Source organism: Nycticebus coucang, chromosome 1 (assembly GCF_027406575.1).
Source record: "Nycticebus coucang isolate mNycCou1 chromosome 1, mNycCou1.pri, whole genome shotgun sequence".
Lineage (NCBI taxonomy): Eukaryota > Metazoa > Chordata > Mammalia > Primates > Lorisidae > Nycticebus > Nycticebus coucang.
Genome location: NC_069780.1, coordinates 94,214,433 through 94,238,598, shown reverse-complemented (window position 1 = coordinate 94,238,598; position 24,166 = coordinate 94,214,433). Strand labels below are relative to the sequence as shown.

The 24,166-nt window shown below is 38.9% G+C and overlaps 1 pseudogene; it reads right to left on the bottom strand.

Annotated features, from left to right (window-relative positions):
• The window catches only part of LOC128590758 (meiotic nuclear division protein 1 homolog), a 94,220-nt pseudogene extending 70,352 nt beyond the window's left edge, over positions 1 to 23,868 (bottom strand).
• Between the last annotated feature and the right edge of the window lie 298 nt (positions 23,869 to 24,166).

Genomic DNA, 24,166 nt, shown 5'->3' with positions numbered 1-24,166 from the left:
CTTTGATTTGGTAATTGTCTCCTTAGCTGTACAGAAGTTTTTCAGTTTAATGAAGTCCCATTTGTTTATTTTTGTTGTTGCAATTGCCATGGCAGTCTTCTTCATGAAGTCTTTCCCCAGGCCAATATCTTCCAGTGTTTTTCCTATGCTTTCTTTGAGGATTTTTATTATTTCATGCCTTAAATTTAAGTCCTTTATCTATTTTGAATCCATTTTTGTGAGTGGGGAAAGGTATGGGTCCAGTTTCAGTCTTTTACATGTAGACATCCAGTTCTCCCAACACTATTTATTGAATAGGGAGTCTTTCCCCCAAGTTATGTTCTTGTTTGGTTTATCAAAGATTAGATGGTTTAAGATGTTAGTTTCATTTCTTGGTTTTCAATTCGATTCCAAGTGTCTATGTCTCTGTTTTTGTGCCAGTACCATGCTGTCTTGAGCACTATGGCTTTGTAGTACAGACTAAAATCTGGTATGCTGATGGCCCCAGCTTTATTTTTATTACTAAGCACTGCCTTAGCTATATGGGCTTTTTTCCGGTTCCATACAAAATGCAGAATCATTTTCTCCAAATCTTGAAAGTATGATGTTGGTATTTTGATAGGAATGGCGTTGAATAGGTAGATTGCTTTGGGAAGTATAGATATTTTAACAATGTTGACTCTTCCCATCCATGAGCATGGTGTGTTCTTCCATTTGTTAATATCCTCTACTATTTCCTTCCTGAGGATTTCATACTTTTCTTTATAGAGATCATTCACCTCTTCCATTCGGTATATTCCTAGGTATTTCATTTTCTTTGAAACTATGGTGAAGGGAGTTGTGTCCTTAATTAGCTTCTCATCTTGACTGTCATTGGTGTATACAAAGGCTACTGACTTGTGGACATTGATTTTATATCCTGAAACATTACTGTATTTTTTGATGACTTCTAGGAGTCTTGTGGTTGAGTCTTTGGGGTTCTCTAAGTATAAGATCATGTCATCAGCAAAGAAGGAGAGTTTGACCTCCTCTGCTCCCATTTGGATTCCCTTTATTTCCTTGTCTTGCCTAATTGTATTGGCTAGAACTTCCAGCACTATGTTGAATAGTAAAGGTGACAGAGGACAACCTTGTCTGGTTCCAGTTCTAAGAGGAAAAGCTTTCAGTTTTACTCCATTCAGTAAAATATTGGCTGTGGGTTTGTCAGATAGCTTCAATCAGTTTTAGAAATGTGCTACCTATGCCTATACTCTTCAATGTTCTAATTGGAAAAGGATGCTGGATTTTATCAAATGCTTTTTCTGCATCTATTGAGAGGATCATATGATCTTTATTTTTGCCTCTGTTAACATAGTGGATAACTTTTATGGACTTGCGTATGTTAAACCAGCCTTGCATCCCTGGGATGAAAACTACTTGATCATGATATATGACTTTTTTGATGATAAGCTGTAATCTATTGGCTAGGATTTTGTTGACAATTTTTGCATGTATGTTCATGAGTGAGATTGGTCAGCAATTCTCCTTTTTGGTTGGGTCTTTTCCTGGTTTTGGTATCAGGGTGATGTTTGCTTTATAGGACGTGTTGGGCAAGATTCCTTCTTCCTCGATTTTTTGGAATAATTTCCACACTACAAGAATAAGTTCTTCCTTGACGGTTTGATTGAATTCTGGAGTGAAGCCATCTGGACCAGGGCATTTTTTTGTTGGAAGCTTTTTTATTGTTTGTTTAATCTCTGTTCAGGAGCTCTATTTCTTCCTGGCTATGTCTAGGGAGAGGGTTTGATTCCAAATATTGATCCATTTCCTTCACATTGTCAAATTTCTGGGCATAGAGTTTCCGGTAGTATTCAGAGATGATCTCTTGTATCTCTGTGGGATCAGTTGTTATTTCCCCTTTATCATTTCTGATTGAGGTTACTAGAGATTTTACTTTTTCTATTTCTCGTTAGTCTGGCCAATGGTTTATCTATTTTATTTATTTTTTCAAAAAACCAACTCCTTTTTTCATTAATTTTCTGAATGATTCTTTTTTTTTCAATTTCATTGATCTCTGATTTGACTTTGGATATTTCTTTTCTTCTACTGGGTTTAGGCTTAGACTGTCCTTCTTTTTCTAATTCCATAAGATGGCTTATGAATTTGTTGATACATTCTCTTTCTGTTTTTTTAATGTAGACATCTAAAACGATGAATTTTCCTCTCAAAACTGCTTTTGCAGTATCCCACAGGTTTTGGTAGCTTGTGTCTTCATTGTTGTTATGCTCAAGGAAGTTAATGATTTCCTGTTTTATTTCTTCCTTCACCCATTTGTTATTCAACAGAAGATTGTTTAATTTCCATGCCTTTGGGTGGGGTCGAGCTTTTTTGTTAGAGTTGAGTTCCACCTTTAGTGCCTTATGGTCTGAGAAGATACAAGGTAAAATTTCAATTCTTTTGATTCTATTGATATTTGTTTTGTGTCCCAGGATATGATCAATTTTGGAGAATGTTCCATGGGGTGATGAGAAGAATATATGTTCTTTATCTTTGGGATGGAGTGTTCTATATGCGTCTATCAAGCACAGTTGTTCTAAGGTCTAATTTAAATCTCTTATATCATTGTTTAATTTCTGTATAGAGGATCTGTTGAGCTCTGTAAGAGGAGTGTTAAATTCCCCTGTTATTATAGTATTATCAGATATCATACTGCTCAGACTGAGTAAGGTCTGTTTGAAGAATCTGGGAGAATTTTAATTGGGTGCATATATATTTAGAATTGAAATGTCTTCTTGTTGTATTTTTCCCTTCACCAATATACAGTGACTATCTTTGTCTTTTTTGAGTTTAGTTGCTTTAAATCAACATGTATCTTAAAATAAGATTGCAACTCCTCTTTTCTTCTGAATGCCATTTGCCTGAAAAATTGTCATACAACCCTTGACTCGGAGCTTTAATTTGTCTTTTGAAGCCAGGTGTGTTTCTTGTACACAGCAAATGGATGACTTGTGTTTTTCAATCCAGTCAACCAATCTATGTCTCTTCAGTGGGGAATTCAAGCCATTAACATTTATTGAGATAATTGATAAGTGTGGTAGTATTCTATTCATCTTATTTTGTGAGAGTCCATTGCTTAGTTTTATCTTTTGCATCAGCATGGAGTTTACGTTCTGTCCTTTAATTTCTGAGTTTTTACTTTGATGCTGATCCATTGTGGTGGTCAGTGTGCAGAACAGGTTGAAGTATTTCCGGTAGAGCTGGTCTTGTTGTGGCGAATTTCCTCAATGTTTGTGTATCTGTAAATGATTTGATTTCTCTGTCAATTTTGAAGCTTAGCTTAGCAGGGTACAGAATTCTGGGCTGGAAATTGTTCTGTTTAAGTAGATTAAAGGTAGATGACCTTTGTCTTCTTGCTTGGAAAGTTTCATTAGAGAAATCTGCAGTCACTCTGATGGATTTGCCCCTGTAGGTCAACTGGTGCTTACTCCTGGCAGCTTGCAGAATCTTTTCTTTTGTCTTGACTTTGGACAGGTTCATCACAATGTGTCTTGGAGAAGCTCGGTTAGAGTTGAGGCAACCTGGCATCTGATAGCCCTCTGAAAGCAGTGTGTCAGAGTCTTTGGTGATATTTGGGAAATTTTCTTTTATAATATTCTCTACTATGGCTTCCATTCCTCTGGGGCATTTTTCTTCCCTTCTGGGATTCCTATAACTCGTTTGTTGGAACGCTTCATAAAGTCCCATAATTCTGACAGTGAACGTTCTGCTTTCTCTCTCTTCTTTTCTGCCTCTTTTACTATCTGAGTTATCTCAAGAACTTTGTCTTCTACCTCTGAAATTCTTTCTTCTGCATGGTCTAACCTGTTGCTGATACTTTCCATTGCATCTTTAAGTTCCCTCATTGACTGTTTCATTTCCTTCAGCTCTGCTATATCCTTTTTATATTCTTCATATCGTTCATCTCTGATTTGATTCTGTTTTTGGATTTCCTTTTGGTTATTTTCCACTTTATTAGCAGTTTCCTTCATTGTTTCCATCATTTCTTTCATTGTCTTCAACATGTGTATTCTAAATTCCCTTTCTGTCATTCCTAACATTTCTGTATAGGTGGAATCCTCTGCAGTAGCTACCTCATGGTCCCTTGGCGAGGTTGTTCTGGACTGGTTCTTCATGTTGCCTGGAGTTTTCTGCTGATTCTTCCTCACGTGTGATTTCTTTTATCTGTTTCCTTGCCGTAATTTTCCTTTCACTTCCTCTTGCTCTTTAAGTTCTCATGCCTGTGGACTAAGGGTTTGATGAGTCCTTTTGGTACAGGACCAGAAGGGTTAGAAGGTTGAACAGCAAGAAAGGGATGAAAGAAAGGAGGACCGAGTGAAAAGAAAAAAAAATAGAGAAAGGAGAGGGCTTGGGTAAAATGAATATTGACAAAAATTAGAGATGCACAGAAAGAGGGAGACAGAGAAAATTAGGTGTACAGTAGGGTACTTTGACACAACCTTAAAAAAAAACCCACCTTCTGTGGGTGCCCAGTTGGGTGGTTCCCTGAAGGTCAGCAGCTCTTTGCTAACCTGATCAAACACAGTATCCCACCTACATCAATAGAGAGGAAAGACAAAAATGCTATAAATCAAACCAAAACAAGCAAACAGAAAACTTTACGGGATAAATTTGGGTGAAAAACCAAATAATAGTGGTAGAAACACTAGCAAAAATGAAGTATTAATTATTGAAAAAGGCAACAATGGGAAATTATAATTAAACTAGAAAAATTGAGAAAGAAAAAAGATCTGTATGGAAAAGGTTGAAATTAAGAAACAAAACAACATCAAAATAAACAAACAAACAACCAAACCAAAAAAGAAAAAACACGACCAAAAACAAAGCAGTATATATATGTTATTGAATATTGTCTGGGCAACACGTGGTCTTCTAGGGTATGAGATGTTAATCACAGTTCTGATACGACTGGAGGCTGCTGATTTCTCAAACCCCAGCAGGTCGACACCCTAAATCTCTCTTCAGCCCACTTAAAAGGCACTTTGAACTTGTAAACTTGGTGAGCAGAAGCTTTCCCAGGAAAGTGCTTGTCGCTGGAATCACTGCTGAAGTGGCTATCCACTTACCCTGTGTGCCAAAACTGGTCTCACTCTGCCCCTGAGGGTTAGGGCTGCAAGGCGGCTCAGACCCCATCCTCCACCCTTAGGCTACTTGGTCGCTGCGTTACCAGCTCCCACCCGATTCTAGCTCTGCAACCCCGAGGGCGGAGCTTGCCGGGGCAGATCGCTCACAATGGCTCCCTGAGACCCACAGCCAAACACTATTAACTCTGTCTGGCTCAGCGGCTCAGACTGGAGCCCTAGACAACGGGCAAAGTTCTCTGCACTCCTGCTCAGGCTCTCCCCAAGGCAGTTCAACTCAGTGCCAAGTCCAAAGACACCAAAACAGTTCACAGGTAAGGCCTTTCTGGTTTGCAGTCTCGCTGCTACTGAACTTACAGTTGCGGGCGGGTTTAGACCGATTGAACACACGCGACCACTTGCTGTTTTTCCACTGTTTTAGTCCTCCTCTTGGGGTCCAGAAGTCTCTTGCTGACTCCCTGTATCCTCACAGGGGTGATGATAGGCAGATCCCACCAGCCAGAGATGCCTGGCGTCCTATCTCCCCAGACTCACAGTACCCAGGTGCAAGGAAACTGTTACTCGGCCACCATCTTACTCTCCTCTTCCATTCTGGAACTTTCAACAAAAAAATAAACAGAACTTCTAATCTCTTCTAACAAGTTTTGAATAAACTTGTTTGTTTCTTGCATATTTGGTATTTCAATTGTTAGAGCTTTCTATACTACAAAATTGACAATATTTTATGAGCATTTGTGTCTAAGAACCATGAAATGAATTGCTATTAATGGCTGTTCAATGTATACTTATTGTATTGTAATTTTTCAAAAAGGCAGATAATTACCTGATAGAGTACATTATTAATTCACTAGAAATAAATGCAAATATAAAGTACCATGCTGATTTTTGAAAAAACATTTCATAAAAACTACAGAATTACAATATGTAATTTTTAGATTTAAAAACCCCTATTATATGTGATTTTTTTAATATCCTTTCTTCTTACATGTTTTTTCTCATTAACTGGATCTGAGCTAAAGAAAACAACTTTTCTCCCATTGACAAATTCAATGAATTGGAAAGGTGATGAACCAGAGATATGAAAATTGACTATGCAAGGATGTTTAATGAAGAATGGTTTTTATACATAATGTTTTTATACATAAATGAATATTTTATCTCCTAAAAATATGGGTATTGGTTATTTTGTTTATTCAGAATGCTTCCTTCTTTACCTTTCTGGATTTAGCGTTAAGAGAAATCCTAACAACAGAGGCAGGCTTTTAAAGACTAAGTTTGTGTAAGTCCTCAAAAGATACGAAGGAAGAATTTTCATTAGAGATCACAGTTATCAACAAACTACCAAGGTTTAGAAAGGTTGTTACAGGCCACATTTCTAGGAAGTGGTGGAGCCAGAGTATGAACTGGAATGCATCCTACCAGAAATCCAGTGTTACTCTTCTTGCTATATTCTAAAAATAAAAATATTTATTGAGCATCTCCATTTGGGCGAGGCACTAGCTCCTGAAACTATCATTATTATCTTTTTTTCCTTAAACAAGATCATATATCTTCTTTCATAAACTTCACCATTCCTGACTTTCAAATATTTGATTCATCATTCATATCTTTTGTCAAGCATTTTAAAATATGTACCTTCTTATTTCATCTTTCAGTGGTTATTTTTTAAGGTTGTTTTTCTCACTAGTCTACATATTTATTATAGCTATAATTTCTCCTAAATCCCTAATGTTTAAAATAATATAAGCAACTCACTACAAGAAAAATCATGTCATTTTCCCCATACATATGGAGTCTATGAAAGTAAATAAAAGCTAATCAGAATGGACACGGGATCTTCTTACTAGATAATCTCTGTTTTCTGCCAAATCTAACACTTCTAATATGATTCAAGTTCTTCATTATATTATTTGTCCATAATTTTAATGTTTAAATGTGAAGTAATAAACATTTAAGACTCTGCCACCTATTCTATCATTGGAAAAGGTAAAACGAAAGATGTTGAGTGACTTGCTCAAGATCACACAGTTAAAGAACTGGGGAAGGAAACAACTTATCTGCTTTCAAGGGTTTATTTCAATAATCTGTGTTGCAATAAAAGCTTTGCTTTGGACTGTGGGTAAAATATTACCTTCACAACCACTATAGAGACACATCATCAAAAATGCATATTAAAATAAATAATAAGCCTACACAATGGGAAAGGATATTTGCATACTTTGAATCAGACAAAAGCTTTACAACTAGGATCTATAGAGAACCTAAATTAATCCACATGAAAAAAGCCAACAATCCCATATATCAATGGGCAAGAGACATGAATAGAACCTTCTCTAAAAAGAAGACAGAAAAATGGCTAGCAAACATATAAAAAAATGCTCATCATCCCTAATTATTAGAGAAATGCAAATCAAAAGCACCCTGAGATATCATCTAACCCCAGTTAGAATGGCTCACATCAAAAAATCTCAAAACTGCAGATGCTGGCGTGGATGTGGAGAGAAGGGAACACTTTTACACTGCTGGTGGGACTGCAAACTAGTACAACCTTTTTGGAAGGAAGTATGGAGAACCCCCAAAGCACTCAAGCTAGACCTCCCATTTGATCCTAAAATCCCATTACTGGGCATCTACCCAGAAGGAAAAAAATTCTTTTACTTAGCCGGGCGTTGTGGCGGGCGCCTGTAGTCCCAGCTGCTCGGGAGGCTGAGGCAAGAGAATCGCTTAAGCCCAGGAGTTGGAGGTTGCTGTGAGCTGTGTGATGCCACGGCACTCTACCTGAGGGCCATAAAGTGAGACTCTGTCTCTACAAAAAAAAAAAATTCTTTTACTACAAGGACACTTGCACTAGACTGCTCATTGCAGCTCAATTTACAATTGCCAAAATGTGGAAACAACTTAAATGTCCCCCAAACCAGGAATGGATTAACAAGTTGTGGTATATGTACACCATGGAATACTATTTGGCCATTAAAAAAATGGAAACTTTACAGATTTTGTATTAACCTGGATGGAAGTGGAACACATTATTCTTAGTAAAGCAGCACAAGAATGGAGAAGCATGGGGGGAGAGACAAGATGGCGGACTGCAGCCAGCTTTCAACAGAGGCTCCCATCCAGAGGGAGAGTTAAGGGACAGGAATTTAGTAAGTATCCTGGTGGACTTGAGCCGCACCAAAAGAGAAGGTTGAAGAACGCACATCAACACCGCTGAGGCAAGCTGTGATCACAAGGACACAAACAAAAGGTACAAAATCCACCACCAAGCGGACGGGAGTCCCCCTCCCCCATGAGACGAGCTCAAGATCCCCACAATTAAACAAACAGGCAGAAATTAAAGGCCCTCCCACTACACTCCACGGGAGAGACCTTCTAATAACTGGACCTACCTTCCCTACTAGGGTGCCATGGCGTTCTCCTGTCAGACATAAAACTGTATAAAACTTTAAAAATCCTTTGCTGGCAACCCTGAATCCCCAACACTCCCCTCCCACTCACTGAGGTCTGGAGGCCTGTCCCCCAGGACTTCGGATTCTTGGGTGATTTCTCAAGGGGAGTGGACAGTCCCCGAGTTGCAACTGGTCAGCACTGACTCTGAGGCACGCGAGTGTGGAGAGGGCAGCCGGCTAAGGGGCAGTCACTCCTCGGCAGCACTTTCCTGTGGTGCGGTGCAGCAGCCCTCCCCGTGCATCAATACAGCCAGACATAAAACTGAATGAAACTCTAACTTCCCCCCCACTCTCACTCGGAGTCTGGGGGCCTGTCCCCCAGGAGTTCGGATCTTTGGGTGATTTCTCAAGGGGAGCGCACAGTGCCCGAGCCACAACTGGTCAGCGCTAACTCTGAGACATGCGAGCGAGGAGAGGGCACTCTGCTGAGGGGGAGTCAAGTCTTGGCGGCACTTCCCTACAGTGCAGTGCAGCAGCCCTCCCTGGGCAACAATATGGCTGAGCATAAAACTGAATAAAACTCTAGCTTCCCCGCTGAGCGCCCAGCACTTCCCCCCACTCTCACTCAGGGTCTGGAGGCCTGTCCCCCAGGAGTTCGGATCCTTGGGTGATTTCTCGAGGGGAGTGCACAGTGCCCGAGCTGCGTCAGGTCAGCGCTGACTCTGAGACATGCAAGCGAGGAGAGGGCACTTTTCTGAGGGGGAGTCAAGCCTTGGCGGCACTTCCCTGTGGTGTGGTGCAGCAGCCCTCCCTGGGCAACAATACAGCCAGGCATAAAATTGAATAAAACTCTACCTTCCCTGCTGAGCTCCCAGGACTCCCTCCCCACTCTCACATGGGGTCTGGGGGCCTGTCCCCCAAGAGTTCGCATTCTTGGGAGATCTCTCGAGGGGTGTGGACACAGCATAAACTGCGGCTGCTCAGTGCTGACTCTGGGGCACGAGACAGAGGAGAAAAGGGTCAGCTGAGTGCCCACACCAGAGTGGCAGTTCCTGGAGGCAAATCAACAGCCATTTTTTCTTTAACAGCAAAACGGGTCACTTCTGGATATTCTGAAACCACACCCACTATTTCCCTGGGCAACCAGAGGAGGCCAGCAGTGAGCAAAGAATTTCCTGACACTGCTCACAAACCTGGGAAGCTTCCAGGGCAGGGCCGACCCAGACAGGTAATCGGACACAAACCTCCAGCAGCAAAGAGGACACAAACCTCCAGCAGCAAAGACGTTTGAACCCAGAACAGCCTGTCTTCTGTAGGCGATTTAAGCAGAAACAGAGACAGAACCCCACAAGGTTGTCTGTTCTGTTCTGTTCTGTTCTGTTCTGTTCCAACATCAATCAGGGATGGGGCTAAGCCTGAGTGAACACCTCCTTCCAATCACCTGTATCAAGCACTCAAAGATGTCAGGCCCCATCTCCTCCTGCTAGATAGCGGCAGACTGCAGGGGCCTGGCAGACTTCCTTGCAATTCAGGCAGGTGCAAACCCCTGGAGTATCTGTTCACTACAGGCAACTCGGTTAGCCATCTGCAGAGATACCAGTGACTGGGTCCAATGGAGGGGCAAAGTGGGGAGGAGACATCAACCTTCCCAGACTGCTCTATTTGCTAGGTGGCTCTTCCTGACTCCACGCAGCACTGGAGTAAGCCATATCAGGGGAGTCACCAGACCCCTGTGATCCAGTTCCCAGAGACCTCTTGAACTCTCACACCCGAGACAGGTGCCGAATGAGACAATCGATTTGGACCTTTTGAACTGAACTAATAGACTGAGGACTTTTCAGGCGGTGCCCTGGGTATGCGGTTGTAGGAAGGTTTGATTTTCCTTTTCCAACTGGTGCCAGAGGTGGGCAGTCGGGGTGACTTAATCGCTGATTTTTCCAAACAGCTGAGACTTCAAGCCAGAGTAAATGTTACAATAGGATCGAACAGAAACCAGCTGAAAGCAAGACAGAACCACTTAGCCCCACCACACAAGACAGGGCCCCAGTTTCTCAGGCCACAACACTGTACGGGCCCTCAATAAAGCCCCAGGGGAAAAATCAAAGAGAGTAAAATAACCATGGGGCAGAATCAGCAGAAAAACTCTGGTAACATGAATAACTAGAATAGATCAACCCCCCCAGGAAAAGATACGGCAGATGTGATTGAAGATCCCATTCATAAACAACTGGCTGAGATCTCAGAAATCGAATTCAGAATTTGGATTGCAGACAAGATTAATAAAATGGAATTAGGAATTCGAGGAGAAATTCAAAAGTTGTCTCAAGAATTTAACGAATTTAAAGACAAAACCACCAAAGACTTAGACACACTGAAGCAAGAATTTACAGCTCTCAAAGATATGAAAAATACAGTAGAATCCCTCAGCAAAAGAATGGAGCAGGTAGAAGAAAGGATTTCTGACATTGAAGATAAAGTGTTCGAACGCTCCCAATCTCTCAAAGAGGAAGAGAAATGGAGAGCAAAAACGGATCACTGCGGACCATCATGGAATAAAACTCAGAGAACTCTCAGATAATTTGAAAAAAAGCAATATAAGAATTATTGGGATTTCTGAGAATGATGAAGGGGACTCGAAGGGTACAGAGGCCCTTCTGCATGAAATTATGAAAGAAAAATTTCCAGACATGCCTAGAGAATCTGAAATTCAGATAGCAGACAGCTTCAGAACCCCAGCACGATTCAACCTCAATAAGTCATCCCCCAGACATATCATAATTAGCTTCACTAAAGTTAACATGAAAGAAAATATCCTCAAAGCAGCCCGGCAAAGAAAACTATTACGTACAAAGGAAAGAATATTAGAATAATTGCAGATCTCTCTGCTGAAACTTTTCAAGCCAGAAGAGGGTGGTCATCAACTTTTAATCTCCTAAAGCAAAATAACTTTCAACCCAGGATCTTGTATCCAGCTAAACTGAGTTTCATCTATGATGGAGAAATTAAATACTTCAATGACATTCATATGTTGAAAAAATTTGCCATAAGTAAACCAGTCTTCAGGATATTCTCAGACCTATCCTCCACAATGACCAACCCAATCCTATACCACAAAAGTAAACTCACTCAGAAACTTCGGATCAAACTCCAACTTCCACACTGGTGAAAGGATTAAAAATGTCCACTGGACCTTTGAAAAACTCGATATCCAAAATTCCACCAGACATATCAATACTCTCCATTAATGTGAATGGCTTAAACTGTCCTCTAAAGAGGCATAGGTTAGCTGACTGGATACAAAAACTCAAGCCAGATATTTGTTGCATACAAGAGTCAAAACTTAACTTAAAAGACAAATACAGACTCAGGATGAAAGAATGGTCATCCATATTTCAGGCAAATGGTAATCAGCAAAAAGCAGGTGTTGCAATTTTATTTGCAGTACAGTAGGCTTTAAACCATCAAAAGTAAGGAAGGACAAGAATGGTCACTTCATATTTGTTAAGGGTAATACTCAATATGATGAGATCTCAATTATTAATATCTATGCACCCAACCAGAATGCACCCCAATTTATAAGAGAAACTCTAACAGACATGAGCAACTTGATTTCCTCCAGCTCCATAATCGTTGGAGATTTCAACACTCCTTTGGCAGTGTTGGATCGATCCTCCAGCAAGAAGCTGAGCAAAGAAATCTTAGATTTAAACCTAACCATCCAATATTTAGATTTAGCAGACATCTACAGAACATTTCATCCCAACAAAACTGAATACACATACTTCTCATCAGCCCATGGAACCTACTCCAAAATTGACCACATTTTAGATCACAAGTCTAACCTCAGTAAATTTAAAGGAATAGAAATTATTCCTTTCATCTTCTTGGACCATCATGGAATAAAACTTGAATTGAGTAACAACAGGAATCTGCATACTCATACAAAAACATGGAAGTTAAATAACCTTATGCTGAATGATAGCTGGGTCAGAGATGAGATTAAGAAAGAAATCGCCAATTTTTTGGAACAAAACGACAATGAAGTCACAAACTATCAGAACCTCTGGGACACCGCAAAGGCAGTTCTAAGAGGGAAATTTATAGCAGTGCAAGTCTTCCTCAAGAGAACGGAAAGAGAGGAAGTTAACAACTTAATGGGACATCTCAAGCAACTGGAAAAGGAAGAACATTCCAATCCCAAACCCAGTAGAAGAAAAGAAATAACCAAAATTAGAGCAGAATTAAATGAAATTGAAAACTAAAGAATTATACAACAGATCAATAAATCAAAAAGCTGGTTTTTTTAAAAGGTCAACAAAATAGATAAACCTCTGGCCAACCTAATCAGAAAAAAAAGAGTAAAATCTCTAATATCATCAATCAGAAACAACAAAGACGAAATAACAACAGACTCGTCAGAAATCCAAAAAATCCTTAATGAATATAACAAGAAACTTTATTCTCAGAAATATGAAAATCTGAAGGAAATTGACCGATACTTGGAAGCACACCACATTCCAAGACTTAGCCAGAATCAAGTGGAAATGTTGAACAGACCCATACCACGTTCAGAAATAGCATCAACTATACAAAACCTCCCTAAAAAGAAAAGCGTAGGACCAGATGGTTTTACGTCAGAATTCTACCAAACCTTAAAGAGGAATTAGTACCTATATTACTCAACCTGTTCCAAAATGTAGAAAAAGAAGGAAGACTCCCCAACACGTTCTATGAAGCAAACATCACCCTGATCCCCAAACCAGGAAAAGACCCAACAAAAAAAGAAAATTATAGACCAATATCACTAATGAATATAGATGCAAAAATATTCAACAAGATCCTAACAAACAGAATCCAGCAACACATCAAACAAATTATACATCATGACCAAGTCAGTTTTATCCCAGGATCTCAAGGCTGGTTCAATATACGTAAATCTATAAATGTAATTCAGCAAATAAACAAATTAAAAAACAAAGACCATATGATTCTCTCAATAGATGCAGAAAAAGCTTTTGATAATATCCAGCATCCCTTCATGATCAGATCACTCAAGACAATTGGTCTAGAAGGGACTTTTCTTAAACTGATCGAGGCTATCTACAGCAAACCCACAGCCAATATCATATTGAATGGAGTTAAATTGGAATCATTTCCACTCAGATCAGGAACCAGACAAGGCTGCCCATTGTCTCCATTGCTTTTCAACATTGTAATGGAGGTTTTTGCCACCGCAATTAGGGAAGAAAAGGCGATCCAGGGTATCCATATAGGGTCAGAAGAGATCAAACTTTCGCTCTTCGCAGATTATATGATTGTGTATCTGGAAAACACTAGGGACTCTACTACAAAACTCTTAGAAGTGATCAAGGAATACAGCAGCGTCTCAGGTTACAAAATCAACATCCATAAATCGGTAGCCTTTATATATACCAACAACAGTCAAGTTGAAAAAGTAGTTAAGGACTCTATCCCATTCACAGTAGTGCCAAAGAAGATGAAATATTTGGGAATTTACCTAACAAAAGCCATGAAAGATCTCTATAAAGAGAACTATGAAACTCTAAGAAAAGAAATAGCTGAAAATGTTAACAAATGGAAAAACACACCAGGCACATGGCTGGGAAGATTCAACATTATCAAAATGTCCATACTACCCAAAGCAATATATAATTTCAACGCACTCCCTATTAAAGCTCCACTGTCATATTTTAAAGATCTTGAAAAAACAATACTTCATTTTATATGGAATCAGAAAAACCTCGAATAGCCAAGACAGTACTCAGAAATAAAAACAAAACAGGGGGAATCACACTACCAGACCTCAGACTTTACTACAAATCGATAGTGATCAAAACAGCATGGTACTGGCACAAAAACAGAGAAGTAGATGTCTGGAACAGAATAGAGAACCAAGAGATGAATCCAGCTACTTACCGCTATTTGATCTTTGACAAGCCAATTAAAAACATTCAGTGGGGAAAAGATTCCCTATTTAACAAATGGTGCTGGGTGAACTGGCTGGCAACCTGCAGAAGACTGAAATTGGACCCACACCTTTCACCATTAACTAAGATAGACTCTCATTGGATTAAGATTTAAACTTAAGACATGAAACTATAAAAATACTAGAGGAGAGTACAGGGAAAACCCTTGAAGAAATTGGTCTGGGTGAGTATTTTATGAGGAGAACCTCCTGGGCATTTGAAGCAGCTTCAAAAGTACACTACTGGGACTTGATTAAACTAAAAAGCTTCTGCACAGCCAAGAACACAGTAAGTAAAGCAAACAAACAGCCCTCAGAATGGGAGAAGATATTTGCAGGTTATGGCTCTGACAAAGGTTTAATAACCAGAATCCACAGAGAACTCAAACGCATCAGCAAGAAAAAAACAAGGGATCCCATCACAGGCTGGGCAAGGGATTTGAAGAGAAACTTCTCTGAAGAAGACAGGCGCACGGCCTTCAGACATATGAAAAAATGCTCATCATCTTTAATCATCAGAGAAATGCAAATCAAAACTACTTTGAGATATCATCTAACTCCAGTGAGACTAGCCTATATCACAAAATCTCAAGACCAGAGATGTTGGCATGGATGTGGAGAAAAGGGAACACTTCTGCACTGCTGGTGGGAATGCAAATTAATACATTCCTTTTGGAAAGATATATGGAGAACACTCAGAGATCTAAAAATAGATCTGCCATTCAATCCTGTAATTCCTCTGCTGGGCATATACCCAGAAGACCAAAAATCACAACATAACAAAGATATTTGTACCAGAATGTTTATTGCAGCCCAATTCATAATTGCTAAGTCATGGAAACAGCCCAAGTGCCCATCGATCCACGAATGGATTAATAAATTGTGGTATATGTACACCATGGAATACTATGCAGCCTTAAAGAAAGATGGAGACTTTACCTCTTTTATGTTTACATGGATGGAGCTGGAACATATTCTTCTTAGTAAAGTATCTCAAGAATGGAAGAAAAAGTACCCAATGTACTCAGCCCTACTATGAAACTAATTTGGGGCTCTCACATGAAAGCTATAACCCAGTTACAACCTAACAATAAGGGGAAGTGGAAAAGGGAGGGGAGGGAGGGGAGAGAGAGGTGTGGTGGGTAGAGGGAGGGGGATCAGTGGGATCATACCTGTGGTGCATCTTACAGGGGTATTTGAGAACCTTGGTAAATGTAGAATGTACATGTTTTGGCACAGTAACTGAGATAATGCCAGGAAGGCTATGTTAACCATTGTGATGAAAATGTGTCAAATGTTCTATGAAGCGAGTGTATGATGCTCCATGATCATATCAATGTATACAGTTATGATTTAATAAAAAAAAAAAAAGAAAAAAAAAGAATGGAGAAGCATGACTCCTATGTATTCAATTTTTATATGAAGACAATTAATGACATTAATTAATGTCCTCATATAAAAATTGAATACATAGGATTCATGGTTTGTATTGAAAGCATGTATTGTGGGGGTGGGAGAAGGGGAGAGCAGAGAGAGAGAGAAGGAGAGACGGATGTTGGGGGAAAGGAAGATCAGAGAGAGGTAAGGAGGGAGGTTGCAGTCTCGGTGTGTGACACACCTTTTGGAGGCAAGGCACAATTGTAAGAGGGACTTTACCTAACAAATACAATCAGTGTAACCTGGTTTCTTGTACCCTCAATGAATCCCTAACAATAAAAGATAAATAAATAAATAAAAAATAAATGATAAGCTTAGAGCACTCAAACATTTTTACACCTAGTAAGATTTTTTTTGTTGTTTTAGAATATTTGATAAGTACACAAATATTGATATGCATTTGATTTTTAGTTAATATATAAATATGTAAACCATTTTCCTTCCATGTGAAAGCTAGCTTTAGTGGTATTAGCACTATTATGTGCAGAATGTTATTATTCACAAATACCTAATATTCATTTAATGGCCGTTAGGTTTATGGTGGTCTATATACAATAGCAAAACCAATTGGTGGCTTAAACATACAGTTATCCTCTCACATGAAAGAAGTCAGGAGTTTAGAGTCCAAAGCTGATATAGTAGTTTCATGAATTCATCATTTAAAAATTTCAGATTAATATGAGAGTACATATGATTAGGTTACATTGTTCCTGTTTGTTAGGTAAAGTCCAAGTTGCAGTTGAGCCCTTCACCAGGGTGTGCCATATACCCCTACATTGTAGATGAGAGCACACCAACACCCTCCCTCTTTTTCCCTACCCCTCTCTCTCTCCTCAACTTGAATTTATTTATATTTTTCTCTCACTTGGGCATGTGTTTATTCATCTACAGTTTTCACATAAGTATTGAATACATTGGATACTTGCTTTTTCATTCTTGTGATACTTTACTAAGAAGAATGGTCTTCGACTCCATCCTGGTAAACACGAAAGAATAAAGTCTCCATGTTTTTTATGGCTGAATAGTGTTCTATGGTATACATATGCCATAGTTTATTAATCCATTCATGAGTTGATGGGCACTTGGCAATTGTGAATTGAGCTGCAATAGCATTCTTGTGCAAATCTCATGATAAAATAATTTTTTTCTCCTGGGTAGATACCTAGTAATGGGATTGTGAGATCAAATGGAAGGTCTATTTTGAGTTCTTTGAGGCTTCTCCATACTTCCTTCCAAAGTGACTATATTAGTTTGTAGTCCCACCAATAGTGTAAAAGTATTTCCTTCTCTCCCCATCTGCGCCAGCATCTGCAGCTTTGTGACTTTGTGATGTGATCTATGCTCAGTGGGGTTAGGTGACATCTCAGGGGCATTTTTTATTTGCATTTCTTTGATGATGAGGGCTAAATTCATTATGAAACAAGACTCATCATGCTTTTTTCTTTTCATCATTAGCAAGAAACTCTCCTCTATAAGGTAGCCTCATGGCCTAAAATCTTGCCATCAGTCTGCTTTCCATGCAGCACAGGGGAAAGCAAAGAAAAGTACAGAATGGCTAACCTCTTCCTGCACTAGCATTTAAGCAGCTGTTCACACCATTTGCCAGAACTTAGATACAGGGCTGCACCTGCCAACAAAAAAGATTAGAATATGTGCTTTATGTTGGATTAATAAAAAAAGGAGACAGTGATATTGGGTACAATTTAGAGAATAAGGCTCCTGAAACCTTAATTTGCAGTCTTAAAAAATTAGTGCAACATGCCAGGAAGTATATTAAACAAACAAACAAAAAAGGTTAAAGTTGCATTCGAAAATTGTAGCATCACCTCCTAAGAAAGTTGATCACAAGTAAATCCTTGAAAGACATTGTTCCATGTTAGCTATTCAGCCAGAATCTATCATCATCATAGACTTTCTTAAAAGACTTGCTTAGTAAAAGTGGAATGTAAAGGTCTTAGCAAAATAACTAAGAAAATGCCACAAAAGCTATGTTAACTAGTGTGATGAAAATGTGTCAAACGGTCTATGAACCAAGTGTATGGTGCCCCATGATCATACTAATGTACACAGCTATGATTTAATAAAAAAATAAATAAATAAATGAATAATAATAATAAAAAAGAAAAAGAAAAAAGACTTTCTTGCATTTAAAATTCTAACTGTCTATTGAAATGACACACATATAAAATAAATGTATGGCAGGATAACCAAGTTAATTGTGGACTGTCAAATGTGAACACTGGGGTCATGAAACTGGGATGAAATGATTAATTATGTCATGATAAGACTTTGGGTGTTTCACCAAGAAGCCTTTGCTGTGATATCATGGTTCTTTTGCATATCACCAGAAGATACTGGGAAATTCTCTAAGTGATTTAATCATTTTTAAGCAAGCCTGTGAGATAGATTGGAAAGCAGTAAGGTTTTGGTACTGAATTATACTCTTTATCAATCAATTGAAATAACAACTCCTTTCTTCATTTCATTCGTTTAAACATAGCCTGCTGCCTCTGTGCGTAAGACATCCCCAAGAGGAATTCAGTTATGAAAGATATAAATCAAAAACTAAGATGTGTTAATGTCTCTATCCAAATAAAAAACATGCTTAATATCCATTCAGAGATTTTATATAGGCAAATTTGTTTTTATTAAGTAGAAATGTAATAGGTCCCAAATGAAAATTAAAGAAATGTAAATATCAAGAAAAAAAAGATTTCAGAATTGAATCAGACAGGATGGTTTTGGGAGTATCATTGATCATAAATCTTCACTAAGTAACTTACAACCCTTAACTGTGAAAGCTCTAGAATGGTCGAATATTACAAAATTCACTATTACTTCCATTAGGTACAAAATTTTCTCTAAATATTACTCATTTATATTTTTATAAACATTCTAAGAAAGTACATTATAAAGTGTTAGAATACACGCCACTCAGTGTGGGTGTGTATTCTGCCTTCAATTATCCGTTATCGATTTAGGTAGATATAATTTATTTTTCATTAACTCCAACAGTTAACATAGTATCCCTTGTTTAAACTTAGAACATAATTTGAATAAGAGATATTAATTTTGTTTAGCAAATGCTTTAGTAAATATATGCAAATACTCCATATTTACTGAATTTTCATTTTAAATCTATAGTCTAGATACAGAGTTAATGATAACTGCAGATGAGTCCCAGAGCTGCAGATAATAGAAAATAAACATCCTGGCAATATTCCCTGCAAATGAGTTTCTAATAAAATTCCTTTATTGTTTTTAAGTGTCACAGAAGCCAAAAAAAAATCTAAGTTTTATATTTTGCTAATTAGCATACAGCATTGATTCATAGTAATTTTCTTCTTTCCCTTCAGAACTTTTAATGAGTAAGTCTTTTACTTCTGTCATTACTTTGTCCTTTCTTATATCTCCTCCATTGCTGTTTGTTACCTTTCTTCTTAGTCCTCGACACACACTGACATAATGATTGTTGTCATTGTTTATTCTCTACTCCTAACCTAGAATGAGGTGTTATTTTTCCCTACCACTTTACCTTTCTCCAGCACCAGAGCCAGGCCTGGAACACCATGAATCCTTGATAAGTATGGTGGAATAAATGAATAATTAAGTTATCTTGTCCTTCATCTCCAGCACTATGAAACCTGGAATTACTTTTTCAAGGGTATTTATTCTGCCTCCACTCCTACACCTTCCACTTGATTCTATACTTTGGTGCCTGAGGGCCATTGCAGAAGGCACAAAATCCCACAAATTTACCAGTGCATGGCTTGTAAAGTCCTAATGACTCTGCCTGCATGAAGCTACATTGACTATATTTCCACAGTCCTCAAATCCTTAACTTATCCTAAACCACCACGCTTGAAAAGGCGAACCCCCATTCCTAATCCCTAAACTTAAGATCTTAATGTGATGCCACTTTCTCAAGGAAACATTTTAGATATTTTCCAGAGTCTATTAGGATTCCCTGGGTACAGATGCTCTACACTTATATGTTTCTTTCTTTGCATTTATCACTTAAATTATGCCTTTGTAGCATTATTTGACTAAATTTAGTTTTATCCTGAGTTTTAAAATGAATTATTTTCAAACAGGAAGGAGGAACTTTTTGTTGTGTAGGGATGATTACATGACTGTGTTTATATCAAAACTCATATTCTATGCTTAAAATTGGTAATATCTATAGTATCAATGTATAAAATATATGTGAATTAGATTTATTTTAAAAATAAGAAAGAAGAAATTTAGGTCCAATAATATCAGCATTTTTCAAAAAAGTGGCTCTATGTAGATGCTAAGCTAACAGCTGAAAATTGTTTGTGGTGAGATTTTTAAAAGAGGAGGAAGGAGAAAGAGGCATCTGCAGAGCCTATTCCTCTGAATGGCAAATATGAGTAGAAGCTTTGTATGTGCTGCCCCCTAGATGGGCCTGTGCTCTTATGCTGGCTCAGCCCAAACTGCTCTCATCACCCAGTTGTGGAGCCAGCTTGTGGACACTAGAACCTGGACAATAGAATTCCCTGTAGACAACAGAACCCTCCTGCCATGTCTATGTGGCTGAACGTCATGCCCTCAAAACCTTTTCTTCCCTCTGCACCTATTTGCATGTTATCTCAAGCCTGAAGTGCTCTCTCCATTTGTATTTGTCAAACTTGTTCTTTAAGGCTAAACTCAAAGGCTGTTCTTTGTATTGCAATCTTAGATTTACAGTGGCATTTTTTGTGCTCAACTTTGTTACAAGATTTGGTTCATGTTTTGCTTTATTTTATGATATGCTTTGCATTCCAATACTACTTTTAGATTTTTTAATAACATCATCTATTTTTATACGTATAAATAACTGATTTTTATCTAAAAGGAAAGCATCATATATATGCATAAGGGACATACTCTCGCTGTCCCCTTTAGTGATCCTTTTAACATATCCATTTCAGAAAGAGATTTTAGCATTTTCATCTACTGTTCCCAAGCAAGCACAAATCCACATGTTTATTACTGTTTTCTTTGGCCACACAAGTTGTTCAGTAAAGAAGCTTATTGCCTTTCATTGAGCTAAAAAAGAAAAGTTTTCTTTTCTGATTGCTTTGTTATCTGTGCAACAGATGATCATTCATTTTGTTCAATAAAGAAAGAAAGTGGCTATGATGAACTTCCCCCAACTTCTATTTATTGTGGCAGAAAATACTATTACTGGCTGAACTTCAGAGAACATGACACTGCTGTAAAGAATGAGCGTTCGAAGTGCTAGCTATTTAATTCTAAGTACACACACCACCATTCCCAAACTGTCCGGCTTCTGCTAATCGAAAATGACACATTTGAGAAGAAAACATACATTTCCTTCCTTGAGTGTTTCCAGCATTTCTGAGCAATTGAAATTTTCTATTACTTACAAACAGCCACTAATGCTTTTCTGTGGCCATCCTTGGTGCACAATCCCTTAGGTTAGAAAAGAAAATATCTCTTACAATACTGTCCTCATAAAATGTATCCTCCACTTATATAAAAACAACAACAACAACAAAAAAAAAAAAACATGAGAAACATGGGGAAAAGCGATGTAACAACTTAATTATAAAATGAAATTATGAAATGTTAAGCCACAAGCAGGAGGGTTGGTGGGAAAAATGGCTGCCGAGCTACATACAGTCAGTGCAAATTTTCCCAGGATCAACTTTCCTATTATTAGCAATCTAACAAATAAATATGTGCACCGTGGTTTCTACAGATGTCTATATACTTGCCTTAGTCTTTCTCAGAAAATAATTTGTCAACCGTACTCAAAATCATTCAACAGAATGTTTCCTTCACTACACATAACATTGCATTTTCTTCATGTATGTAATTATGTGAAAGTTGATGTCTTCACTTTAGTAATGAAATGTTCTGTGCCCGGTGTGGGAAACATCTGCACCTGGCTTTGGCTCTTGCTCAGTGGCAGGCCCTGCTGTGGGGAGTGCAATGCTCATTAATATAGCACACATTGTTATTTCTGTATCCCCCCCCCCCCATGTGTCAGGCACTGCTCTAGGCATTGGTTTCCGTTATGAGGATGCCTGTGTGAAAACAGGAGGACAAATGACATTAGGCTGTTAGGAACATACTACTTGCTAAATCCATATGATATTAGAAATCCATATTTTGGGCAGGGTATGGCTCACACCTGTTCTCAGCACTCTGGGAAGCCAAGGCAGGAGAATCACTTGAGCTCAGGAGTTCCAGACGAGCCTGAACAAGAGCAAGACCCCTTTTCGTCTAAAAATAGAAAAAGCAGCCAGGTGTTGTGTTACATGCCTATAAGTCCCAGCTACTCAGGTGGTTGAGGCAGGAGGAGCTTGAGCCCAAGAATTTGAACTTGCTGTGAACTATGATGCCAGACCACTGTACCGAGGGTGAAAGAGTGAGACTTTGTCTCAAAAAATAAAAATGAAAAAAGAAGAAATCCTTATTTTGGGAGTGGGTGACATCTAGAATTTCTGACTGAGATCCTGCTTCCCTCTGTACTAAGCCAATATCCAGGTAAGAATAAGGTGAGGTCCTCAAGCAATTTCTATCCTAGACGGCCTATGAGGAAAATAATTTCTAAATGGGCGTAAACCATTTGTGAGGCTGTCTAATGCACAAAGGCACCTCTCTGAAGGTGAGTGGGCTGTAGTTCGGCACCTCTTCTGCCCTTCGAGGCATATAGGCCATGTAACCTGGGGTGAGGCTGCATCTTCCCAGAGGCACCTTTAAAAATCTCCCAGTACATGGTCCTCACAAGAGTGAGCTCCTGCAGTGAACATGATATACTCCAGGAGGCGGGGCTTCCTTCTTTCAATGGATGTGCTCTCAGGGTGACATGATCTCCAGAGATCTCCCAAAGGTCTGAGGACATGCCAGGGGCAGTGTCTAACCCACACACTGGATATTGACTTGAGGATCTAGGACTTGGCCCCATAACTATCTTTTCTACATCGCAGTGATGCTCAGGGTGAGCCCTGGCTAACAACTTCCCCCTTATAGCTATAAGATCTTGTGGGGCCCACCCCATGGGGCCAGTTGCCAGGTGTGTCCTGTGCTCAATTCCTCCCCTGGTCATTGGAACACGGGAGTCACTCTGTGAATAACCCGGAACTCAGAGCACAGCAAAAGCTAGCACATTGAACATTGATAATCATTGAACATTGAAAGGATGATGTGGCATTTGTCTTGTATTTCTCCTAAAGCCAAGAAGTCTCTTTCTTGGGATCACAAAAGCAATCTCTCAAACAAGCAGATTTCAAACATTCTAGACACTTCTCTTCAGTAATAAATACAGTTTATATCAAATCCACCAAATGTGTGTGTATATGTAATTGAAAATTTGATTTGTTTCTATGTAGTCTATGTTTTGCATTCTATCCCGTTGCTACACACATCCTCAACCTTTGCTTCCACAAATTTCATGTCACGATGATTCAAAATATTCTTTATAAAACAAAATCATCCTATCAAGAACAATCTCGCAAGCAGATTTCACACATTCTATCTAGATACTTCCCCTCAACAATAAATACATTTTATATAAAATTCACCAAATATTCATATATAATTAAAAATTTAATTTTTTCTATGTATTCTATGTTGTTACATTCTATTCCTTCAAATATGCAAGTTATACTCCCCAAACAATTGCCGCAACCCACTGAAGGGTTGAAACCATAGTTCGCTAAGAACCGCTGTAGAGAAGAGTAACATTTGCAGGACACAGGTATGTCCCTCTGTTGAACAGCATTTCTCATCATCGGAAGCTATGATGAGGCCATTAGCAAGAATTATTGCTCTGAAACTATTTCTGGCAAGCACACCTGTGAGCTGAAGGGCTGCCCAGGGTTTCCGAATGTGTGTCCCCTCTTTCTGTGCACTGGTAACCAGTCATTAAATTCTTGCTCCTGGAGCCCAGAAGATACTGCTGATCCCTGGTCCTGGCTGCCCCCATGCGGGGACTCTGGTTGCCAGGACCAATAAAACCCCTTGGCCATCTGACCCTTCGTCCTTTCTGTGTCAGCTTCAAGTCATTTTTTCAATTTGATATTTCTGGACAGATGAGGAACTTTGGGGATGGCCAAGAGAACAGTCTGGAGTGCCATGAGCCCCACCAGCAGGTGTAGTGGTTGGGATGTCCTTCAGACCTGCCCAGAAGTGCCCCAAACTTCTTCCCGACTGTAATCACAAAGCAGCTTTTTTTATGTAAAAGTCTAGTTTGACTCATGGGCTCCAGGGATACTTCCTCATGC